The 23,012-nt window shown below is 40.1% G+C and overlaps 1 protein-coding gene across 5 annotated transcripts in view; it reads left to right on the plus strand.

Annotated features, from left to right (window-relative positions):
- Positions 1-23,012, plus strand: part of TBC1D4 (TBC1 domain family member 4) — a 188,504-nt gene that overhangs the window by 2,769 nt on the left and 162,723 nt on the right. The window lies entirely within an intron of this gene.

Here is a 23,012-nt window from a genome sequence, read left to right on the forward strand (position 1 = left end):
AGTCGGGAGCTTGGGTGCGGGGCTAGCGGGCCGGCTGGACGGCGGGAATGAAACCCTTGCAGGAGCAGGGGAGAGGGGAGGAGGCGGAGAGTGGTCCCGGGATGGTGGAGAGTGCGCGCCACAGGAGGACGCAGCGACCTGCGCGCGTCTGGGGAGGACCGTGGTGTCTGGGGTGTGACTGGAGATGGCAAACCCGGCCGTGTGTGTGTGTGTGTGTGTGTGTGTGTGTGTGTGTGTGTGTGTGTGTGAAACAAGGAAGAGTGTCGGGTTCCCAAAGGCCCTGCACTCGCTCTCCGTCTTGGTCGAGTTCTGCACCTTAACCCACTTGGACCATGGAGCCCTAGTTACTACAGCACCTGCTGGTCTGGGAGCTGGGAGGCTATTTCGCAGCGGGATTTAGGGAGAAGTTAGCGGACTCTGTCAGATTATCAGAGAGCAGAATAGGAATCTGCGTTTAGATTCGTTGAGTGGAAAGAAAACTTTTTCCTTTTGCAATTTTTTATGCACTCATTGGAGACAGAATCAGTATCAACTTGGGTGATTTAAACAGCAGTGTCGTAAAAGAGGTCAAAATCTGTTTTCTAAGATTTCCCCAAAGTCTACTAAATCGAGGTGCCTGTTACCAAACAGTGCATTTTTTACTTCCTTAAAAACAGGCGCGTTTTTCTATTGAATGGCGACAAGAATCTAAACAAAACCTTATGACAGTGATTATGTCTTTGAAAACTGGTTTTAGAATAAAAGTGTAAAGCGTTTTTACTATATGACAAACCCCAAAGTGCTATTCTAAAAATAGTTATTTGATGTTTGCAAAGTACTTTAGATTCTTTAGAAAAGTCATGTTATCTAGATCTAAATATAGTCTCAGTTGCAACATGTGGCAGTTCCTTTGGTAGCTGGGAAATTGACAACAAAGGAGAAAAACATCCTATAAATAAGGCTTTTTCGCCCTTAATTCGTTATTTTTTCCCCACGTTTATTTATTTGAGAGAGAGAAAGTGAGCGGGAGCATTGTAGGGGAGAGGCAGAGAGAGGAGAGAGAATCCCAAGCCAACTCTACACTGTCATTGTGGAGCCTGATGCAGGGCTCCATGCAGGGCTGGATCTCACAAACCCCGGAGGTCATGACCTGAATCGAAATCCAGAGTTGGACTCCCCTTAGTTCATTATTTTAGTGACTGTAATTGAAAGACCAGTAATTTTTCACCAAAGGCCTGTAACTGAATTGAAGAAAATGAAAGTTTATTGTCTTAGATTTAATCAGTTATTTTATAAACTAGGTTAATATCCACATCCAGAGCTCCCATTATGAAGTGAGCAGTTTTAACATATATGACACTGTTAGATGTATGTTGAAATACCTTTTTACAGATAATCTAAACATCCCAACCATGATTAAAGTGAACGTCACTTTGTGCTTATGTGTTCCAAGATTATTTTTAGCTTTCACCCGTGTCAAAATGGGAGTGCAGCAGTTCTTTATGTCTGAAAGTTCTCACCATTTTTATTAAGATTTTTTTGGTTCTGTCAGTAAGGAGGAAGAAGTTGCATTTTCCAGGACTTTGAGGAATGTTTTATGGTTTTTGGTACTTTATGTTGAAGTCATTTTGTTCAGATGTGATCCATGATACATCATTGCTAATTTCACTGATAGTAGAAATTTATTTATGTTGGGGGGGTTGGGTCATGGCAATTTGAATTCTTCACTGTGGCTTTTGAGTCCCTCCCAGATTCATTGTTAGGGGATCAATTAAAAACATGCCCTTTTATTTACCTTAATTATGTATTTAGGTGCTTGAGGCTGAATGTGCTATTATTTTACAAATAATAACATGCTTAGGCTCATTTCTCCCTTTTGATCCTGTAGGAGCAGTGGAAACCATATGTCCTTTTGATAAAAGAAAAAAAAAAACAACTTTTCCTGTTTATTGCCATTTCCCAGTTAAGTCTTTGATCTAAAGATATGGATTCCAGTTTACTCTGAACGTAGAGAATCCTGGCAGAGGATCCTTAATTTGAAGGGCCAGATGTTGTTCCCTTAAGGATTATCTCCAGCCCTATGTAAGTGGTTGCAAACTCAAATGCCTGGGAATGGTTGAGTGAGGACTGTGGAGGCCTAGACAGTGGCCATCATTTCTTAAGGACTTACTTACACAGCACCAGTTGCAAACTGTATTAAAAAGATACAGGCCTGGTGTTGTCAGAGCTTCTGATTTCCTAAGAGTGGAAGTCTGGATTTTTATATATGACTTTATGTTTTAAAGGATTAGCGACTATTTTAAACATTTAAGATTTCTATCTGGACCAAACAAAACACATCTGAGGTTTGGCCTCAGAGATTTAAGGGCTGCCACTTTCTATCTTTTTCATAAACATTTGTTGAATGGACAAGTGCAGTCATCAGACACTGTGCATTTTTTACCACATTTCCGTGTGAGCATCTGAATCCATTTGGTATGGCTCTCATAGTAGGGAGAGTTAGGGCCATTTGGGGGGAAGAATTTACAAGTAAAATTCTTAAAAGTGATGATTCTACAGCTGAACTGGTTAAAGGGATGGATTCCTCACATTATTATCATCTAGTGGTATGCCTCACATAGAGTAGGCTTTGGATGGTTCTGGACACCTTTGAGATCAGAAGGAAAGAGACCTACTGTTTGTTTTGCATCCGAGTTCTACATTTGTAATAATTTTTTTATGTTTATTCATTTTTGAGAGATACAGAGAGACAGAGAATGAGTGGGGGAGGGGAAGAGAGCAAGGGAGACACAGAATCTGAAGCAGGCTCCAGGCTCTGAGCTGTTAGCACAGAGCCTAATGTGGGGCTCGAACTCACAGATCGGGAGATCATGACCTGAGCTGTAGTCGGATGCTTAACCGACTGAGCCACCCATGTACCCCCTCTGAGTTCTACATTTGTAGTGGAGAATTATTTAGTTGGGCTTTAAGATCATTGTTAAAAGAGTGTCCAGTCACTGAACAAAGTATGGAAAGTAGCCTAGAGCAGTAGGCCTGCAAACATCCATGAATAAACTTGCCTCTCATTTGTCTCTCATGCCTGTCTCTTTCCTGAAATAGGCCTGTCTGGAGGAGGCCATAAAATTCATTGTTTAATCTAGAGTGTTTTTTATTGAGAAAGGAGGTACCACTAATAATTACACAAACATAACAAGTATAAACCTGGACCGTGTAGGGAAGACCAGGATATATGGTGACCACAGCTAAATGGCAGTTTGTGTTCAAGCCCAGCCACTGAGATGGAAGATTGTGGTTTCCGTATATAAAATGATAAGGTTTTGCCGAGTATCTGCTCACGTAGCTTTTGGGGGATGAATCAACATGTGACTTCTGAGATGGGAGTCCTATGCTAGCAGCTTGGGTCTGTTGTGGGGAGTTGCCATAGTGATGTGCCCTCTGTCTCCACACCTTCTTGGTGGGTCAGAGTCAATTTAAGGACGTGGGGTCTGAAGGAGCACTCAGCCAGAACGGCCTAGTGAACTGTGTCTCTCAGGTGCAGAGAGAGGAGGAGGTCAGGAGCAAATGAACCAGTTCTAAATCAAATATATGCCCGTGCAGATTGGTTCCCATTTATTCAAGCCTGTGTGGTCTTGCACAGGAGGAATGTCAGCCTTATTTCGGCAAAATTTCGATATTTCAACTAGTAAAAGTACTTAACTATATGTTAGTTTAAAACTCCCATTGGAATAAATTGAGCTATAGACTTAAAACTGGTTGAAGAACTAAGAATATGTGATTCTCTAAGACCTAGGGTAGGTCCCTAATATTCTTCAAATTTTTATCTTTATCTACTTTCAGAAAGAGACTATATAGCATTATCTTAACTTTCCAATTAAAAAGCAGAAATTGGGGGCACCTGGGTGGCGCAGTCGGTTAAGCGTCCGACTTCAGCCAGGTCACGATCTCGCGGTCCGTGAGTTCGAGCCCCGCGTCAGGCTCTGGGCTGATGGCTCGGAGCCTGGAGCCTGTTTCCGATTCTGTGTCTCCCTCTCTCTCTGCCCCTCCCCCGTTCATGCTCTGTCTCTCTCTGTCCCAAAAAAAAATAAATAAAAAACGTTGAAAAAAAAATTAAAAAAAAAAAAATAAAAAATAAAAAAAATAAAAAGCAGAAATTGTATCATGTTATATCTATTTTACCATATAAAAAATCAACAGTTGTTAGTGTTTATGTAAATATTGTTAGAGATTGAAGAGGTGAATTATCATTAGCATGAGACTCTGCATGAAAATTATATTCCCTAAGTATAGACTGAGCAACCATTTAAAAACAAAAACCTTATTACTTTAATTTTTGTTGATTTTTTAATGTACATATTTATCGAAGCTTGAAAGAATGTAATTTCAAAGAGATTTTATAAATTGTGTTCTTAAAATTCTTAAAAATGCACTTGCCAGCAAGGTGCCTGGGTGGCTTAGTCAGTTAAGCCTCTGACTTGAGCTCAGGTCATGATCTCACAGTCTGTGAGTTTGAGCCCTATGTCAGGCTCTGTGCTGACAGCTCAGAGCCTGGAACCTGCTTCAGATTCTGTGTCTCCCTTTCCCTCTGCCTCTTCCCCGCTTGTGCTCTGTCTCTGTCTCTCTCTCTCAAGAATAAATAAACTAAAAAAAAGAAAGAACTTGCCACCAGTTTTTTCCAGCTCTAAGTCCTTTAAATTTATACTTTTGTTGTTGTTGTTCTTAAACACTTAGCATTTTCTGAGCTTTATTCAGGTAACCGATTTTCAACTTACTTTTGTTGGTATTTTTCAAAAGGTCATTTCTCAGAAATTCTTACTCATAACTGAGGGATGGGAATATACTAGTCAGGAAACTGGAGGAATAGAAATCTGGAAGTTTTCATATTTTTCTCCTTGCCTCCTGAGTAGACTGTGCCATTCTAGACAGGTAGCTCTCTCTCCTTTCGTGTTTGCTATAGTTTTTTGTGTGTGTGTGTGTGTGTGTGTGTGTGTGTGTGTGCGCCTTCTCCTCCTCCTGATCTGAGTTGGAGGTTAATTTGCCCTGGCTCCATGGTAGAGTCTTGACTTTGATATCTGGGGGAAAGGTAAAAATGTGTGCCCAGAACCTCCCAGTTGTGAGGGAGTGTTAGTTATAATGAATATTGAGACCATTCAGTATCAGAACTTGTTTATCATAAGCCGGAGCTCTGGTTCCCAAACGTGAGTATGCATCAGAATTACCTGGAAGGCTTGTTAAAGCACTACATTCACTTTCTTTCTTTTTTTTTCAATTTAAATTTTTTTTAATGTTTATTTATTTTTGAGGCAGAGAGAACAGAGCATGAACGGGGGAGGGTCAGAGAGGGAGACACAGAATCTGAAGCAGGCTCCAGGCTCTGAGCTGTCAGCACGGAGCCCGAACTCGAACTCACAGAGTGGGGCTCGAACTCTGTGGACTGTGAGATCATGACCTGAGGCGAAGTCACATGCTTAACCAACTGAGCCACCTAGGCACCCCTGCACTCACTTTCTGATGCTAACGAGTTCCCACGTGATGCTCAGTCTACTGGCCTGGGGACCACAGTTCGAGGATCCACTGCCCTCAAAGATTTTACCCATTTGTTGGGTTATATGACCACTTCTGTTTCCTTGGTTATTTTTGCAGTTGTACTCAGACTTGAAAGTTCAAGATGAGTGTGAGGAGGGATAAAATCTGACTATAGAAGATTTTTAAGCAACTCTTCAATGTCTAGCTTAAAGCTTTGCATATCTGCCCAAGATAAACATTATTCTGCCAGGTATCCTCAGACTATCCATATGTTGAATGAAAACTTTACCTTTCAAGCCAAAGTTTTAAGTTCTGCAGATGGAATAAACAATTAAAAAAGTTTTTTTATATTTATTTTTTGAGAGAGAGAGGCAGAGCACAAGTGGGGGAGGGGCAGAGAGAGAATGAGACACAGAATCCGAAGCAGGCTCGCGACTCTGAGCTGTCAGCACAGAGCCTGACGCGGGGCTCCAATCCATGAATCACGAGATCAAGACCTGAGCTGAAGTTGGACACTTAACCAACTGAGCCACCCAGGTACTCCTGGAATAGACAGTTTTTTAGGAGTACATCCCAATGTTAAATTATGATAAGATTTTGCAAAAACTAAAGTTTTATTTGTTTGCATCCAGAGAAGTAACAGCATTCAGCATGTTTGATATATTGGCTTTTAAGAAAACCAGGCAAAAAGAAATAGAGTTGACGGTTTGGTGAATAAGATGATGGCTACGCTGAATAATTATTGCAAACAATGTTTACTCGGTTTTGGTTTTCAATCCCAGGGACTTTGTTAAAATCATCAGGGTGATTGTTTTAGAGTTCCATCTCATTTGGGCCATGTTACATGTCCGAACCGAGTCAACATGCACTTACTTACTTAGACGTAGCCCCTTGTAAGATGAGGGACAGATCGATTATAATTTAATTTAATAGTATATTAAGAATTATTGAGCAAGAAACAGATTTTGCTGGAAATATGGTTTATATAACATTAACTCATTAGGGGGCATCAACTAAGGATGTCTTTGGCTTGCTACTTTAAGGTTATAACGTGATACTACATACATCATTCCATGTCTATCTGAGTAGCTTTTCAATGCATTTCCTTAAAAGCTAATGTTTATTGAGCTCTTGCTCGGTGATGGTAGCTACCTTAGTGCTTTTCCCAGGTTATCATATTTTATCTTTTTTATTTTTTTAAGTTAATTTGTTTCAACAGAGAGAGAGAGAGAGAGAGAGAACACGTGTGGAAGAGCTTTAGCAGGGGAGGGGCAGAGAAAGAGGGAGAGAGAATCCCAAGCAGCCTCTACACGGTCAGTGTGGAGCCTAATGCAGGGCTGGAACTCACGAACTGTGAGATCATGACCTGAGCTGAAATGAAGAGTCAGGTGCTTAATGGACTGAGCCACCCAGGCACCCCTCACATTTTATCTTTACAGTAACTGTGCCAAGTAGGTACCAGTATTCCTCCTGTTTTACAGATGAGAAAACTGAGGTACAGAAAGGTTACATTGTTACCCCAAGGACACAAGGTTTGTAATAGTCCAGGCAGATTCTAAAGCCTGTTTCCTTTTACTGTAGAATTCAGTTGTTGAAAAATGAGTTTTTAGTTGTTAGTATTATAAACTTTTACACTGTCACTTTTTTAAAATACAGCAGTTTTATTTGATTTTGTTCTTCAGCTTTATTGAGGTATAATTAACAAATAAAAATTGTGTATATTTAAAGGGACAATGTGATGTTTTTATATCAAATGAAATGGGTTACCATAATCAAGCTAATTAGTATATCTTTCACCTCACATGTTAATATAAATGTTACTGGCTTTATACGTGTGTTTATGGGGATTTTGAAAATTGATTTTGATTCTAGAGCTGTTTAAGAACTAGAGCTATAAGCACATGAAGTTTATATTTAGATTTTGTGAACGTATTTAAATAAAGTAACAGTAAAATAATGATGTTAGCCTCTTCGTTTATCTTTGAAAGGATACTGAACAACCCTTAAGTTTGGAAAACTCTACGTTTAAGCTCTTGGATGTTATTTAATATATTCCTGATAATCCATAATCACAAGATAGAAAGGGAAAAAAGATGGGATTAAAATTTTGGTAGGTTTAATTTCAGATAATCTAACACAGGTTTTGGCAGCCCTGCCAAAAGGATATGGGGGTTACTATTTTTTAAGTTACTGATCTCTTCCAAGTTTAATTTCTTGTAAGAGGTTGGGTTGGAAAGAGGATCTCCAAGTAATGGGATTTTCCCGGCTAAATATAGAAGCCTAAATTTGCTGCTTCTGTTCTTTTATTTTAGTTAACTAGTTCAATAGTTTCCACTTTGAAACTGTTGTGAATTTTTACATGCATTTCTAAAGTTCTTAAAGTTAGAACCATGGAACTTTGTACTATTAATTTTATGTAACTTTTGAGTAGTTGATTATCAATTTTAGCTTCTAAGTCAAACTGTACTTCTGGTTGAGCAAATGGGGCATTCTTTTGCCTCTCACAGTTGTATCTTCATAAACATTTTCAGTCATAGGTTATATAATTTGGAAAACTACATTTGTGACCAAGACCTTTTATAAACCGATAAGCTAATTTGTTTTCAGGCCCTAAATGGCCCCCAGCTTTTTCAATTAACCTCTTGCCCTGGTTTCAGCCATTTAATTCTCAGTAGCTGGGCACCCCGAGAGATTTTCCTGAGTATACCTAAAATTAAACTGATGGCCTTCTTGCTTGGTTTCTAAATATTTCTTCCTCTCAGGTCTATAGTAGCATGCTCTGTGCCTGTCGGGGTACCTCGTTACTCTGTGCTGGCCCTCCCCAATCCTGCTGCTCTCTCTGAACACCAGCCAGTGCCTGTTGCCCAACTCTTTAAATATTGTGCACTGGCTGCTTGATTGAATTGTTTTTCAATTGTGGAATTTAGTTTTCCCTCTTCTGAGAGATGATCTGGTGTCTGGCCCTTGCCCTTCCCTGTTGGCTTCTTCCAAGGCTGTTAACCATTATGTACTAATTTTATTTTAGTTTTCACTTGGGAGTTTGAAAAGCCTGGTGACATGAACATAGCCTAGTGGTGGTAGTGGGCATGACCCTTCTATGTCCACCAATACTTATATATTTTTTAAGTTTATTTATTATTTTTTTAAGTAATCTTTACCCGACATGAAGCTCAAACTCATGACCCTAAGATCAAAAGTTGCATGCTCTACTGACTGAGCCAGATGGGCACCCCTCATCCATAATTCTTTTATCTAATTTGAGGCATGTTCAGTATGCCTCAATATAAGCATATCTCTGGTTATAATGGAAATATTAAAAGTGATATGAAAATGGATGGTGTCATATTCTATTTCTTTTCTTTCTTTTCTTTCTTTCTTTCTTTCTTTCTTTCTTTCTTTCTTTCTTTCTTTCTTTCAGAGAGAAGGAGAGTGCTTGAACCGTAGAGAGGGGCAGGGAGAGTGAGAGTCTTAAGCGGGCTCCAGACTCAGCATGGAGCCTGACACTGGGCTGCATCCCACAACTCTGGGATCATGACCTGAGGCAAAATCATGACCTGAGCTGAAATCAAGAGTCAGATGCTCAACCGACTGAGCCACCCAGGCACCCAGTATTCTATTTTTTGACACAGCCCTTTATATTTAACTTCCCCATTGATCCTAAACCTTTTTCAAAGGTCAGATTATTCTGTTAAAATAATAAATGGCATTTGATAAATTTTTTATTCTATGTTCATGTAAGTACAGCGTGTTAGTTATAGCAATAAAAACTAATAGCTAGTAATATGCCACTAAGGATCTTGGAGTTAATTAGCATTAAACCCTTTTTTTCCTATTGGAAGTTAGGTTGGAGATATATATTTGCAATTGTATTACTTATTTTGATAAGTTGATTGTGAGTAAGACTAAATTATATCTGCCCTAATTAATATATGAGAAAATATAGGAGTTCTTTGGAATAAAGACTATATAAAAAGTCTTTGATTTCCCAAGTATTCTTACCTAAGCCAAACTTATATCTTTTAAAAAAATTTTTTTTAAATGTTTATTTATTTTTGAGAGAGAGAGAGAGAGAGAGAACAGAAGAGGGGCAGAGAAAGAAAGAGACACAGAATCTGAAGCAGGCTCCAGGCTCCGGGCTGTCAGCACAGAGTCCAATGTGGGACTTGAACCCATGAACCACGAGATCGTGATGTGAGCTGAATGTGGATGCTTAACCAACTGAGCCACCCAGGTGTCCCAAGCCTACCTTATACCTTAACAGTTTGTTGTCTCTCTTTTGCTTTATCTACCACAATTATCCAGCATTTGGTTCTGTGTCAGGAATTATACTCTAAGCTTGTAGGAGCCAGGTTAATAATAATAATTGATATATATTATCAATCATAATAATAGTGCTAACCAATATATATTTATCTATTTCTTAGCATGTATCACCTGGAAGGTTTGTGAAAATGACAGGTTGCTGGATCCCCACCCCTAGAGTTCTGAGTTGTGAGCCTTGGGTGAGGTCCAGAATTTGTGTTTCTGACAAGTTCCCAGGTGATGTTGATACTGCTGGTACAGGATTACCTTTGACAACTAGTGTTCTAGACCAAGGGTTGGTAAACTTTGGCCTTAGTTTTGTAAATACAGTTTTACTTTAACACATCTCCACTCATCTGTTTACATATGGTGTGTGGCTGCTTTTGTGCTACCGTGGCAGTATTGAGTATTTTGGACAGAGACTCTCTGGCCACCAAACTTAAAATCTTTATTACTTGGCCCTTTGCAAATGAAGTTTGCTGACATCTGCTCTAGGCAATCCTTCTAAACTAGTTTTTTTTTTTTTTTTAAATCCCCACTTTATAGGTGAGAAAATGAAGTCTGTAATCTTCCTAAGGACACAAGCTAGCAAGTAGCAGGTCTAGGATTCCAAACTTCATGCATTTTCTAAAACCTACTTCATAAATTTTTATGGACGGCCCCCACATTTATCGATACAGCCCAGCTCTTCCTCTGAGCTCCAGCTTTTCTCAGTATCTAAATGCTTACTTGACATCCACCCTTCAATGTGTAGATGCTGATGCTGGTAAGCCAGGGAATCATATTTGAGTCCTTTTTCACTCCCCAGTTACAGTACTGGAAGGACGTCATGTTGATTCTGCCTCTAAAACTTAGTTTTAGTATGTCACCTCTCTCCATCACTACTGCCACCACACAGGTGGCAGAGACCCCCGTGATCTCTTGCTGGGACTTTTCTCCTCTCAGCTGTTCTCCCTGCTCTGCTCTTTTTCTCTAGTTAGAGGCTTCTTCCATGGAGCCGCAGGAATGGTGCATGTAAAATGCAAACCTGATCAGGTTCCCTTTGCACTCAGAATAATATGCAAATTCCTCCTTAGGTTCAGTTAGTCTTTCCAGCTCAGACTGCTGCTCTCCAGCTCCTGTTCCACACTTTAGCTGCCCTTAGACAAGCCTAACTCCTGGCTCACTTTAAAAGCCTTTGCATGTGTGGTCCCTATTCTTGCTAGATTAGCTTTTTCTCGGGTCTCAGTTCTTTGCCTAAATCACAAATGTCACTAAGTCAGATTGGCCTCTAATGACCCTTTCTGTATCTAAAGTAGATAGGCATCCCAGTTTATCACTTCTGTCTCAGCCCTTTATTTGTTTTCCTTTTGGCACTAACACATTACATGTTTTTTTAAATAGGCTTCACACCCAATGTGGGGCTTGAACTCACGACCCTGAGATCAAGAGTCACATGCTCTACCGACTGAGCTGGCCAGGCGCCCCTAAATTAATTTTAAAAAACACTTTCTGAAGGTATGTCTCCATCTCTAGAATGTAAGCTTCATAGGGAGATAGCTCTTGTCTGCTTATGGTTGCGTGCCCGGGACCTAGTTCTATAATAGAGACTCATTTCAACAGATTGAAATTAGGAAATCAGTACCTGCCCTCAAGGAATTCAGATCTGCCATGGAGAGTCTAAAGTCTGTTTGCAAGGATGTGCATGTGTTCCCATATATGTTGCCTTTAGTTGTTAACTTTAACAAGTATTGATTGTATTGTTTGCACAGTTTTATTTTTTGTTATGATTGTTTATAATTTTAGAGACTTCATACTGCTTATAATGTTAAATGGAATTATAAAGAAGGCATTTTAAAAAAATAAGTAAGTTGTGTAGTTTTTGAAAAAAAATTGGAGACTAATTTCAGATGGACTTTTTTTCCCTGTATCAAAACAGGGGAAGTTTACTAAAGCTTCCATCATGAGAACAGGTGTCTCCATGACCTTTTCTTTGAATGACATGAGTCAAACTTTTGGGAAGCTGGAAGATGATTAGCATGAGTGGTATTGTGAATACATCCTTGCAGTAATCGGATTATTCTTCAGTTTTGGTTCAGTTCAGTTATTTAGGCTTCTCAGTGGAAGTATGATCTCATTTGGAAAGCTATTTGGTTATACAATACTTTGGATGGCTTCTGTAAGTTTTTACTTCCAAATCTAAAATTAACCAATTTTGAAGGCCCTGATTTTTAAGCCTTCTCCTAGAAAGGACCGGGAAGGCCTAAAAGGTGTTCAAAAAAAAATTTTTTTTTTTTAAGTCAGAAAGGGAAATGAGGAACTGGAGAGGGGATCCACCAGGGTGAAGCCAGGGACGAGAATGAAAAAACCATGGCCAATGTCCATAGTGAATTATTGACCGATAGTAAGATGTAGGATTGTATTCTGGATTTCTTTGCTTAAACAGCATGCCCTTGTGACAGAGTAATTACTTACCTTGTATTCATTTTATGTAATGTTTATAATAAGAGCAACTGATAGGTTGATTATAGTTTTCAGTGGCCACTGGGGCATGAAACAAGCCACCAGTAAGATAGTATTCATGTTCTGCAGTGTTCCCATGGGTTGGCCTTCTAGTTTAAACAACACAAGGAGGGGTGCCTGGGTGGCTCAGTCGGTTAAGCCTCCAACTTTGGCTCAGGTCATGATTTCGCAGTCTGTGAGGTCGAGCCCCGCATCAGGCTCTGTGCTGAAAGCTTGGAGCCTGGAGACTGCTTCAGATTCTGTGCCTCCTTCTTTCTCTCTGCCCCTCCCCCCGCTTGTTCTCTCTCTCTCTCTCTTTCTCAAAGATAAATTAACATTAAAGAAATTAAAGAAAATAACAAAAGGAAAGATGGCTTTATTTTTCCAGGAAGAATTAAAAGTGCCAGTTATTTGCCTTTATAAGTATCGGCCCTCTGCCTCTTCCTCAAAGCGGGTATTTTCTTCTCACTCTTTCATTACCTTTAGGCATAATCTGCCTTTCTTTGAGCTTTATTTATCTCCAGATTTTTCTTACACTTTTGGTCCCTTGCATGGGGTAAGAGATTCCATTTTGCTCCAGTGATGAGCCAGCCTGTGTTTTTTAAATGAGCGTCTCTGTTTTATCGTTGTCTTTTATTAAAAATTATCTTTGAAAACCTGCTTTCCATCAGTATGTCCATTGAAGATGTGGATGTTGCTAAGTGCACATTATCTGAAACAGTAGTCATAGCTGCTTATTAAGGCAAAAGGTACACATGTTTGCCCACTTAGGAAGATGGTTTTCTTTTCTTCTGGAATGGAGGATGAACTGGCAAGTCACTTCTGTAGAGGGGGAAGCTGAACTGTACATGTTGAGTATGGGAACTGATATTTGTTAGTGCTGGATTTGAGTCACAATACATTACCCCATTTACCTAGGAACCAGTCAGTGTAACAGCTTTTGTATGCATCTGATTGTACCAATTAATAGTTTCTCTGGAAACCTTGTTTACTATGATTTTGCTATGATTTCTTTTCTGAGAGCAGAATTAATTCCGGACAGTGGGAACTGACATACATATGCCCTGTAATTTTTTCTTAGCTGCTTATATTTTCCAGATGATTTGTTTTCAAATGGCATGCTGCCATCATGAAAGAGAATCACAGCAACGCTTTAGATCTCCATTTATCAAGTGATGAGTTATCAAACTGATGAGTTTACTAAAAATTGTTGATTTGAAAAATATTTGTTACATTTCCTCAGTACCTGATGATGTACTGTAAAGGGCTTTGTGCATGTTTTCAGGTTTTGATTCTTATCCTCAGTGAACAAAATGTTTGTCTACTGCAGATAAGGTAAATGCAGGAAAATCCCATTGTTGTATGATTCTCTGTTCGGAACATGTTCATGTGTAATCTGTCTCAAAAGAAATGAGTGGTTCCTGCTTGAGTTTTCATTGCCAAGGAGAAAAGACCATTTATTATTGGCTGTGCAGGTGTGACCAGGTGGAAGAGAGATAAGAGGCATTCAGCTAGAGAAGCCACACTTGACACAGGAAATTGAAGGTCTGGACCCCACTCTTCTGTAATTAATCGTACAATATGAACAAGCTGTTAGTCTGGGTCATGGTTTTTCTAGTTGTTCCTTTGTTCATTACCTCAGCCATTCATTCATTCACTCACTCATTCCTTCAACTGCCTATTTATTCATTTGTTCAGTTATTAGATGAATCGAATGTTCCCTGTGCACCTGGTATTGCACTGGACACAGATACGGAGTAGTGTGTAAAACAGATTCATTCCCTGCTTCACGTATCTCACAGTTTTGTGGAGGAGTGAGACAAAACTAAGTAAAAAGAACTGCATGACGTCATTTCTGAGTGCCTGGGTTCTAGAATCTCACTTCTGGGACCCAAAGCTGTACCACGGGTGGGCTCCACGGTCTAGGGCAAGTTCTTGTACCCCTCTGTACCTTGAACTCCTCATGTGTAATATGGGCCTGATAGCATTGTTGTGAGGATTAAGTGAATCCATTCAAATAAAGCATTTAGAACAGTGCCATATAATAAGTACTCTGTAAATATTGCCTGGAATTGTAATAAGGGCTATGAAGAAAAAGAATGTGGTCATATGAGAGAATAAGAGGAGAAAACTTAACTCTAGATTGGGTTGTGTAATAGATTCTCCAGCTCTCTTTACTTAATAAAATCTTATATTTTCTTCAGTTATCTCTCCCTCTGCCAGTCAGCCCGTATGCCACAGGGAAGCTGGTCCCAGCCCCAAGGTGGGAAATGCTTCTGATTTGTCCAAGAATCCAGTCTCAAGCCAGTTGATAAGTTTGAACCTGGAGATCCAGTGGTCCCAGGGAACGTGTCAGTTTGTGACAGTGCAAGAGGAGAGAAAGTTGCCTGGGACTCCTAAGAAAGCTTTCTCCTTGGTTGTTGTGTGTAGATTTAAAGCCTGAAACTGTTACAGTTATTTCACTACCAGAGTGATAAAGAAACTGAGGAGGGCAGTCTGGAGACGCCTGGAAAACTGCATCTGAACTCTGGTATGAACAACCTGATTAGCACCTGCCTGCACACCTTTTCAGTTTATGTGAGTTGAGTTGAGCTTTTTGCTTCTTACAGCCAAAAGTAAGAGATGAGTCAGAGAAGGCTTCTTGTGGACGTGACTATTAAGGATGATTCCTAAGTTTGCTGATTTCCTTCCTTCTTTCCTTCCTTCTTTCCTTCCTTCTTTCCTTCCTTCCTTCCTTCCTTGCTTCGTTCCTTCCTTCCTTCCTGTCTTTCTGTCTTTCTTTCTTTTACAGATGGGTGGGTTTGATAACATTTGTAGATATGAGGAAGGCTGGTTGGAAGACTGGGGGAGAAGTAGGTTTCAGGGGTAAAAATCAGGAGTTCTCATTTGAGAATGCCGGATGTTAGCAGTGATTTACACACTTTTTCTGACTGAATATACTCAGAGAAGTGACTTCCTTCCATCAGTAATTATGATTTCTAAACCATTGCCAACCAGTTTTACCAGCAACGGGGCCATTGAAACCACAGCTTCAGCAGGGGTGCAGACGGTGCTCTGTGGGTGTTTTCCAACCTGATTGCACATCAGAGTGTCGTGCAGAGTTTAAGAGAAGTGTACATGTTTATCAGATATGTTGACTCAGAGTCTCCAGGGTGAGATGAGGGGATCTGTTGAAGAACTGGGAACCAGCCTGGCACTTACATGCAGCTAATTTGGGAAATCACTGCAATCAGGGATGCAACGCCCCTTCCTGTACCTGACTTTTAATTAGCAACCCCAGGAACCAGTGTCCGTTAACTTAAGCTGAGGACACCGCGCGAACCATAGGAGTAGCCACAGCATGGTGTTGTTAAAATGCCCCAGCTGTCATGGGGATACCAAGGCTTCTTATACTACCTCTGGTCACGTCGTTACATGTTTTCTTTCTACAGTGAGAGCCAAACGCTGCCTGTGACTGGAGGCATATTGGCAATATTGAGAGTGTCTTAACAGTTACACAATGTTTAGGTGTTTGGTGGTTATTAGAACATCTGTTACTTAAACAGCTGTTAAAATATCACTTTACATGTCAGGAGCTGGGTAAATTCCATGAGCAATCAAGTGGTAGATCAGCCTGGAATCATAGGTCATGTTCTCGAGTTACTGCATGGACATTACTACCCATGGTCTGTCAAAGCTAGGTAATAGCCGCAGATGACATCTGTTGTCAGATAGTGAGAAGAAATGGGCCAAGGACATACCGAAGCATAATTAGGAGCAGTGTTATAAGCAGTGCGGAAGTGCGATGTCTGTGTTGGGGCGAGCCAAGGAGGGAGGGGACTGGCTCCAAGGCTGAGACAGAGCCCCCAAATAATGAGATGCTCAGCAGGAAGCAATTGCTCCAATTAATATAATTAAGGCTCTATTTATGGTCATTTGGGGTTGCATTGGCAGCCAGGCAATTTGCCCTAGGTGGTAATGATGCTCTCAGCTTTGGAAAATGATGCTTTAGGCATTTTGAGGGAAACTGAGTTCTGCTTTGCCTCATGTTCCCTCCCTTCCCCAGCCCTGGACCTTCATAGGTTTATGAATGAGGGAAGGAGAACATTAAGTCCTGGAAGGAGGCAACAAATTAACTCTTTTACCTGGGGAGAGATAGGTTTCTGAGTTGACTTCCCCAGAAAGAAAGGAAGGTGTAAATATAGCATTCTTCTCTTTGCGTATTTATTTTTGAGGTATCATATTAAACTTTAGAACACTGGACACATTTGCGTTTGTTCCTTTGATTCAATTTGCTGTCCATAATTGAAGTGGCTTTTCTATTGAAAAATTTGTTCATCTGAGGAAAAAAATAAAATGGTGTCAGAGAGGATTTTTAGAAGACGATTTTTGGTTGTGTGTTAGGCAGTGGAAGCCATGACTATCTTGCAGTTGTCAGAGTGTTTGAATTTCCTTCTCACCACCTTTGTTATCAGCTCCACCACGGCCATTAACAAATATTGGCTGAGGCCAATCACGTGTAAAATTCTCAAGTTAGCAGCTGGGGAAAAAGAGGTTTAAGTGATTTCTACAAAAAGAGTTAAACAGTGGGAGTAGCAGAAGTTTGCGTTAATTATAAGGGGAAGCTGTTGAGAGAATATACATTTCTGGGGCACTTCATATTACCTGACATGAGGTCTGGACTTAGTCTCCAGGAATGTGGAAGCTTCAGGGCCTGGTTCTAGAGTTTAGAGGAAAATAATAGATAGTTAATGGTTTTTGTAGGTTTTTGTTCTTTAATGAAGTGTTGCTCAATCTGTTGACTTTTTAAAATCAATACACCTACTTGTATGTAGGAGATAAAGAACTTAGTGATTAGGAGATTTTAATGGTTTTTCTGTCACTCTTAAATTCCTGTAAAGAATATGGCATTTATGGATTTAGCGAAGTTAATTAAAAAAAAATGGTTCCATGGTGATTTCCGAGTTGCTCAGAAATATAACGCCACTTTGAAGAAACATCTTCGTAGAGCTGGCAGGTTTACAGCACCTAGTAATTTTGGAAGGTGTAGTATTAGAGACATTTACAGCTCCATTATGTGTGGAAATGGGAGTTTGAGAACATATGGTAATTGAAATCCACAGATACTCCTTCAGTTGGAGTCCTTTCTGGGATATGGTGAAGAACAAATAAACGTGGTCTTTAAACCTTTTATTCTTTTTAGCCATTATTTGCATTTCTTTATGCCATTATGTATCACAGATTCTAACAGGTGTGGGGAAAAATAGTTTTAAAAAGTGGTAAAATGAGGGGTGCCTGGGTGGCTCAGTCAGTAGAGAGTCTGACTCTTGATCTCAGCTCAGGTCTTGATCTTGGGATTGTGAGTTCAAGCCCCGCATTGGGCTCTACTCTGGGCATGGAGCCTACTTAAAAAAAAAAAAAAAAAAAAAAAAAAAAAAGTGGTAAACTGGATATGAGCTCCTGATCACTTTACTGATTACTTCCTGTGGTACAGACACACACTTGCCCCCAAATATATAGTACAGTATTAGATGCACGCTTGTAAGCTGGTGGCTTAAGAAACCATGGTGGTATTGAAGATGATGATGAAAAATCATATTGACTATTCATGGGAACATGAATCATTGCAACTTAATATTGCATAATGCTGGTGTCCAGTCTATAAGACGATAGTCACTGAAGGTGTGAATTTGGCTCTACCCAAACTTTGTAACATGGCTGCAGTTCTATCCCTCCTTCCTCCACCCCAGCTCTGTCTTCCAGCCTTCTCTGAACTTCTCAGCATTTCTCATGCCCAGTTGGCCTTTCACATCTTTGTGTTCACACTGGTCTTTTTGTTGGGAATATCCTTTTATCCAGTATCCTGCCAGTGTGGTCTCCTAATCTTTACAAACACCCCTTAAAAGTCACTTCCTTTCCTATAAAATCTTCTCTGTCAATCCCCATCCCCTATTTGAAAGTTGCTTCTGCTCCCCCATGCTCCTTATTTATAACTTCTACAAATACCCTTTAAAAGTCACTTCCTTTCCTATAAAATCTTCTCTGTCAGTCCCCATCCCCTATTTGAAAGTTGCTTCTGCTCTCCCATGTTCCTTATTTATAACTTTATTACAGTGGTTCTCTAGTATGCTTATTGTTTATTTGCAAGCCTCTCTCCACTCCTGGTTTGTAAGCTCATGGAAAGTAGAGACGTTGTCATTCTTATATCTTTAGCATCTATCACAATGATTAATATGTATGGGGCATTCATTATGGGCTTTGTTGAAATATTTTCAACCAAATATATATTTATATATTTGCTGTTGCTGTTGTTACTTTTGAGTATTTTCTTCCTGAGTGGGTCTGTGCTATGTGGCCAGGCATATAAGAAGTGTGACATTTGACCTGGACCTTGAGAGGTTTATATTGCAGTTGTAAGAGAAAAGACACGCAGGGAAAATGTTAAATAATTAAAAACAGGGAATGGTTCTACCACTGTTTTAAGAAAAAGAACACAGAGAAAGGATATAGGTCGTCAATAGAGAATTGGATGAAATATGCTAGATTTATACAGAAGAGAAGAGATATAGAGAAGTGAGATAGAGTGTATGCATGTGTTTCAGAGGAGGAAAAGCAAGAAAAAAAAGAAGCAGGACCAGACTGTAGAGACTAGATAGAACTGGAAGCATTTGCAAATAACTTACTCTAAGTTTCTCCCCCTCTTCTATAAAGTAGGAATAATGTTAGTACCTATCTCACAGGATTATGAAAAAAGAAGTGAGATAATTCAAATAAAGCTGAATGCATGCAACAAAGGAAGCACAAGATAATAATTTGTTGCTCTTACTATTATTATTATTAAGTTGTTATCACTCCATTGTGGTGGGCAGGCATAAACCCACACCTTTATGAGGGAACTGGTAGAGAGTGAAACCAAACAATCAGAAATGCATTTGGAGAAGATAAAGGTAAGGAATCAGACATCAGATTAGCCAAAAGGAAACTGGGAATGAACTGGTATCAGATCAGTGTTGGGGGATGGGAAAGAAAGGCAGAAAAATTTGCAGTTGAGAACTGGACACAGAGAACTAGCACAACGAAGATGGCCTTGAAGCTAAGGCAATGCTTACCCTAGGCCGGTGAAAAACTGAAGGCGTGAATTTGGCTCTACCCCAAACTTTGTAACATGGCTGCAGTTCTGTCCCTCCTTCCCTGCTTCCTGCTGGGCCTGGGGGGAATCACTGAGTGTGACAAACCCAGGGCCTGCTGGTGAGAGCAGGTGTGCTGAATGGGTAAGCTGGTAATTAGGGGGATGTGTGGAAAGTGAGGAATTGCAGCAGGGGCAGATTGTGACAGGAGATAGGGTAGCGGTGGAGGTCAGTAGGGAGATTGTTGAGGTAAAAGAATGGCAGAAAGTTCATGGGAAACAGGATCACAGTTTAAATTGACATAGTGCTTTCTCTTTGTACTTGTAGGTTTGAAAGGCAAGGTCATGCAATCCAGAGATGGTGTCAAACTCAGAGGCCCTTAGAGGAGTCCACAGCCACTGGCTTGGCCCGTCTTTCTCGAAATATTAGACAGTTCCTATGTCCAGTGTCTCCACTTCAGTAGATTTTTATCTTACTGTATTATTTTGTAAGCATGAGATAAAAAAAGAAAGCCTTATTTGTTATGCTTATGAAAACACTGAGGATTTTTGTCATTAATATAGCCAAAAGATTCTTTCATTAAAAATTTTTTTAATGTTTTTAATTTATTTTTGAGAGAGAGAGAGACAGAGCATGAGTGGGGTAGGGGCAGAGAGAGAGAGAGAGAGAGACAGACAGACAGAATCTGAAGCAGGCTCCAGGCTCTGAGCTGTTAGCACAGAGCCCGACATGGGGCTCAAGCCCACAAGCCGTGAGATCATGACCTGAGCCGAAGTCAGAGTCTTAACTGACTGAGCCACCCAGGTGTCCCAAAATATTTTTTTTTAAGTTTCTTTATTCTGAGAGAGAGAGAGAGAGAGAGAGAGCGAGCTCAAGGGAGCACAGGAGTGGGGGAGAGACAGAGGGAGAGAGGGAAAGAGAATCCCAAGCAGGCTCCACGCCGTCACCACAGAGCCCAATGTGGGGCTCAAACTCAGGAGACGTGAGATCATGATCAGACCCAACGAACTGAGCCACCCAGCCACCCCTAGTCAAAAGATTTGCTACCTGTGTTGTAGATGTTAAATATAGTTGTCTTAGAGTGCTGTTCTCAGACTAACATGTTTATAAAAATTCCCTCAGGTGCTTGTTAGACAATAGATTTCTAGACCTCACCCACACTTACTGAATTTCTATGGAAGGCATCTGGCAATTCATGTTTATAAACATCCTAGGTACTTCTTATGATCAGGCAACTTGGTTAAATATTGCTTTTGTCAAATGAAAGACTTCTAAATCTTTCTATCCTTGTAGATCAAGGATTCTAGTATTTAATTTGTAAGTTATGGTCTGATTGTATTTTGATTCAGACTTTGAGATGTCATCAGCAATGTTTACAGTATTCTCCTAGTTAAACCAGGAGTTTAACCCTTGGTTCTCAAGTGGTGAGGGCCATGGATTTTTATCTCCAGGGGACATTTGGCATTATTTGGAGAGCTTTTTGGCTGCCATACTGGCACTGTGGGTATTACAAGCATCTAGGGGATAGAGATGCCAGAATGCTTAATATTCTATAGTGCATAGGACAACTTCCCACAAACAGAATTATTCTGGTCCCAATAATCAATAGTGTCAAGGTTTAGAAACTCTGATTAGCCCTTAAGGTATGTCTGTCTGTATTAATTGATAAATAGCTTATTAATTAAGTCTTAAATTGAGATATAATATCTATTCCATGTGACCACCATCCATATTAAGATATAGAACATTTTTTTAAGTTTATTTTTTGTAGTAATCTCTACACCCGATGTGGGGCTTGAACTTGCAACCCCAAAATCAAGAATCACATTCTCTTCTGACTAAGCCAGCCAGGCATCCCAAGATGTAGAACATTTCTAACACTATGCAGAATGGTATTTTGTACCCTCTTCCAATAGATACCCATTTCCCCTTCAGAAATCATTCTGATTTCTGTCTCCATTGAAGAGTTTTGTTTGTGCCTAAACTTTATATAAATAGAATCATGCAGTATGTATTCCTGTGTCTGGCTTCTTTTGTTCAACATTATTCCTGGGAGATAGGTTCTTGTTGCATAAAGCAGAAGTTTGTCCTTTTTTATGCTGCAGTATGTATGCCACAATTTAGTTATCCATTTTACTGCTGACAGCCACGTATTGCTTCCAGTTTGGGGCTATTGTGATTAAAGCTTCTGTGGATATGCTTGTATATGTCTTTTGGTGGATATGGGCAATCATTTCTCTCGTGTATATTTCTAGGAATGAATTGTTGGATCTTCCATAGGGTGTGTTTGGCCTTAGTAGATGCTGCCAAACAGGTTTCCAGAGAGTCAGATTCCACCAGCAGTGGGTGTCCTTTCTAGTATTTCTGCTTCCTCCCTAGTGTCTGAGATTGTCAGTTTTTACATTTTAGCCATTTTTGTGGGAGCGTAGTGTTATCTCATGGAGGTTTGAATTTGCATTTCCTTTTTATTTAAAAAAATTTTAATGTTTATTCAATTTTGAGAGACAGAGAGAGACAGAGCCTGAGCAAGGGAGGGGCAGAGAGAGAGGGAGACACAGAATCTGAAGCAGGGTCCAGGCTCTGAGCTGTCAGCACTGAGCCTGACGCAGAGCTCCAACTCACAAACCGTGAGATCATGACCTGAGCCAAAGTCGAACACTTACCTGACTGAGCCACCCGAGTGCCCTTGAATTTGCATTTCTAAGATGACTAATGATGTGCACCTTTTTGTGTAACTCAACTGGCTATTTGGATATTCTGTTTCTAAGTGCATGATATATAATCCAGTTGGTTTAAATTGGATACTCTGTGGGGCACCTGGGTGGCTCAGTCGGTTGGGCGACCGACTTCGGCTCAGGTCATGATCTCGTGGTCCCTGAGTTCGAGCCCGGCGTCGGGCTCTGTGCTGACAGCTCAGAGCCTGGAGCCTGTTGCGGATTCTGTGTCTCCCTCTCTCTCTGACCTTCCCCCATTCATGCTCTGTCTCTCTCTGTCTCTAAAATGAATAAATGTTAAAAAAAAAAAAATTTAAATTGGATACTCTGTGAAAAGCCTATGTGAGTAGCAGGCTAATAATATATATTACATTAATATCAATAAGTATAATAATATTAACAATATAATATTGATTAATACAATATTATGTAATATTAACACACACACACACACACACATATATATATATATATATATTTTTTTTTTTTTTTTTTTTTTTTTTTTTTTTTTTTTTTACTTGACTAGTTGGGATGGGTAGTTAGGGGGCTAAAATTTTGCTTAAAGCAGACTATCAAAGAGGACCCATTTTGTAAACATTTTAAGCCAACCATTTACCAGTCTTTTGAGGTAGGTTCATGTCAGATGGTATGTTAGAGAGAGTGGTGTCTCTCCACTAAAATCACACTTTAAACTTTTTTAAAATTTTATTAAAAAAGGTTTTTTTTACTGTTTATTTATTTTTGAGAGAGAGGGAGACAGAGCACCAGCAGGGGAGGGCCAGAGAGAGGGAGACACAGAATCCAAAGCAAGCTCCAGGCTCTGAGCTGTCAGCGCAGGGCCTGATGCGGGGCTCGAACTCACGAACTACGAGATCGTGACCTGAACTGAAGTTGGACGCTTAACAGA

The sequence above is a fragment of the Panthera pardus genome, unplaced genomic scaffold (assembly GCF_024362965.1).
Source record: "Panthera pardus isolate Hobbes unplaced genomic scaffold, ASM2436296v1 HiC_scaffold_1, whole genome shotgun sequence".
Classification (NCBI taxonomy): domain Eukaryota; kingdom Metazoa; phylum Chordata; class Mammalia; order Carnivora; family Felidae; genus Panthera; species Panthera pardus.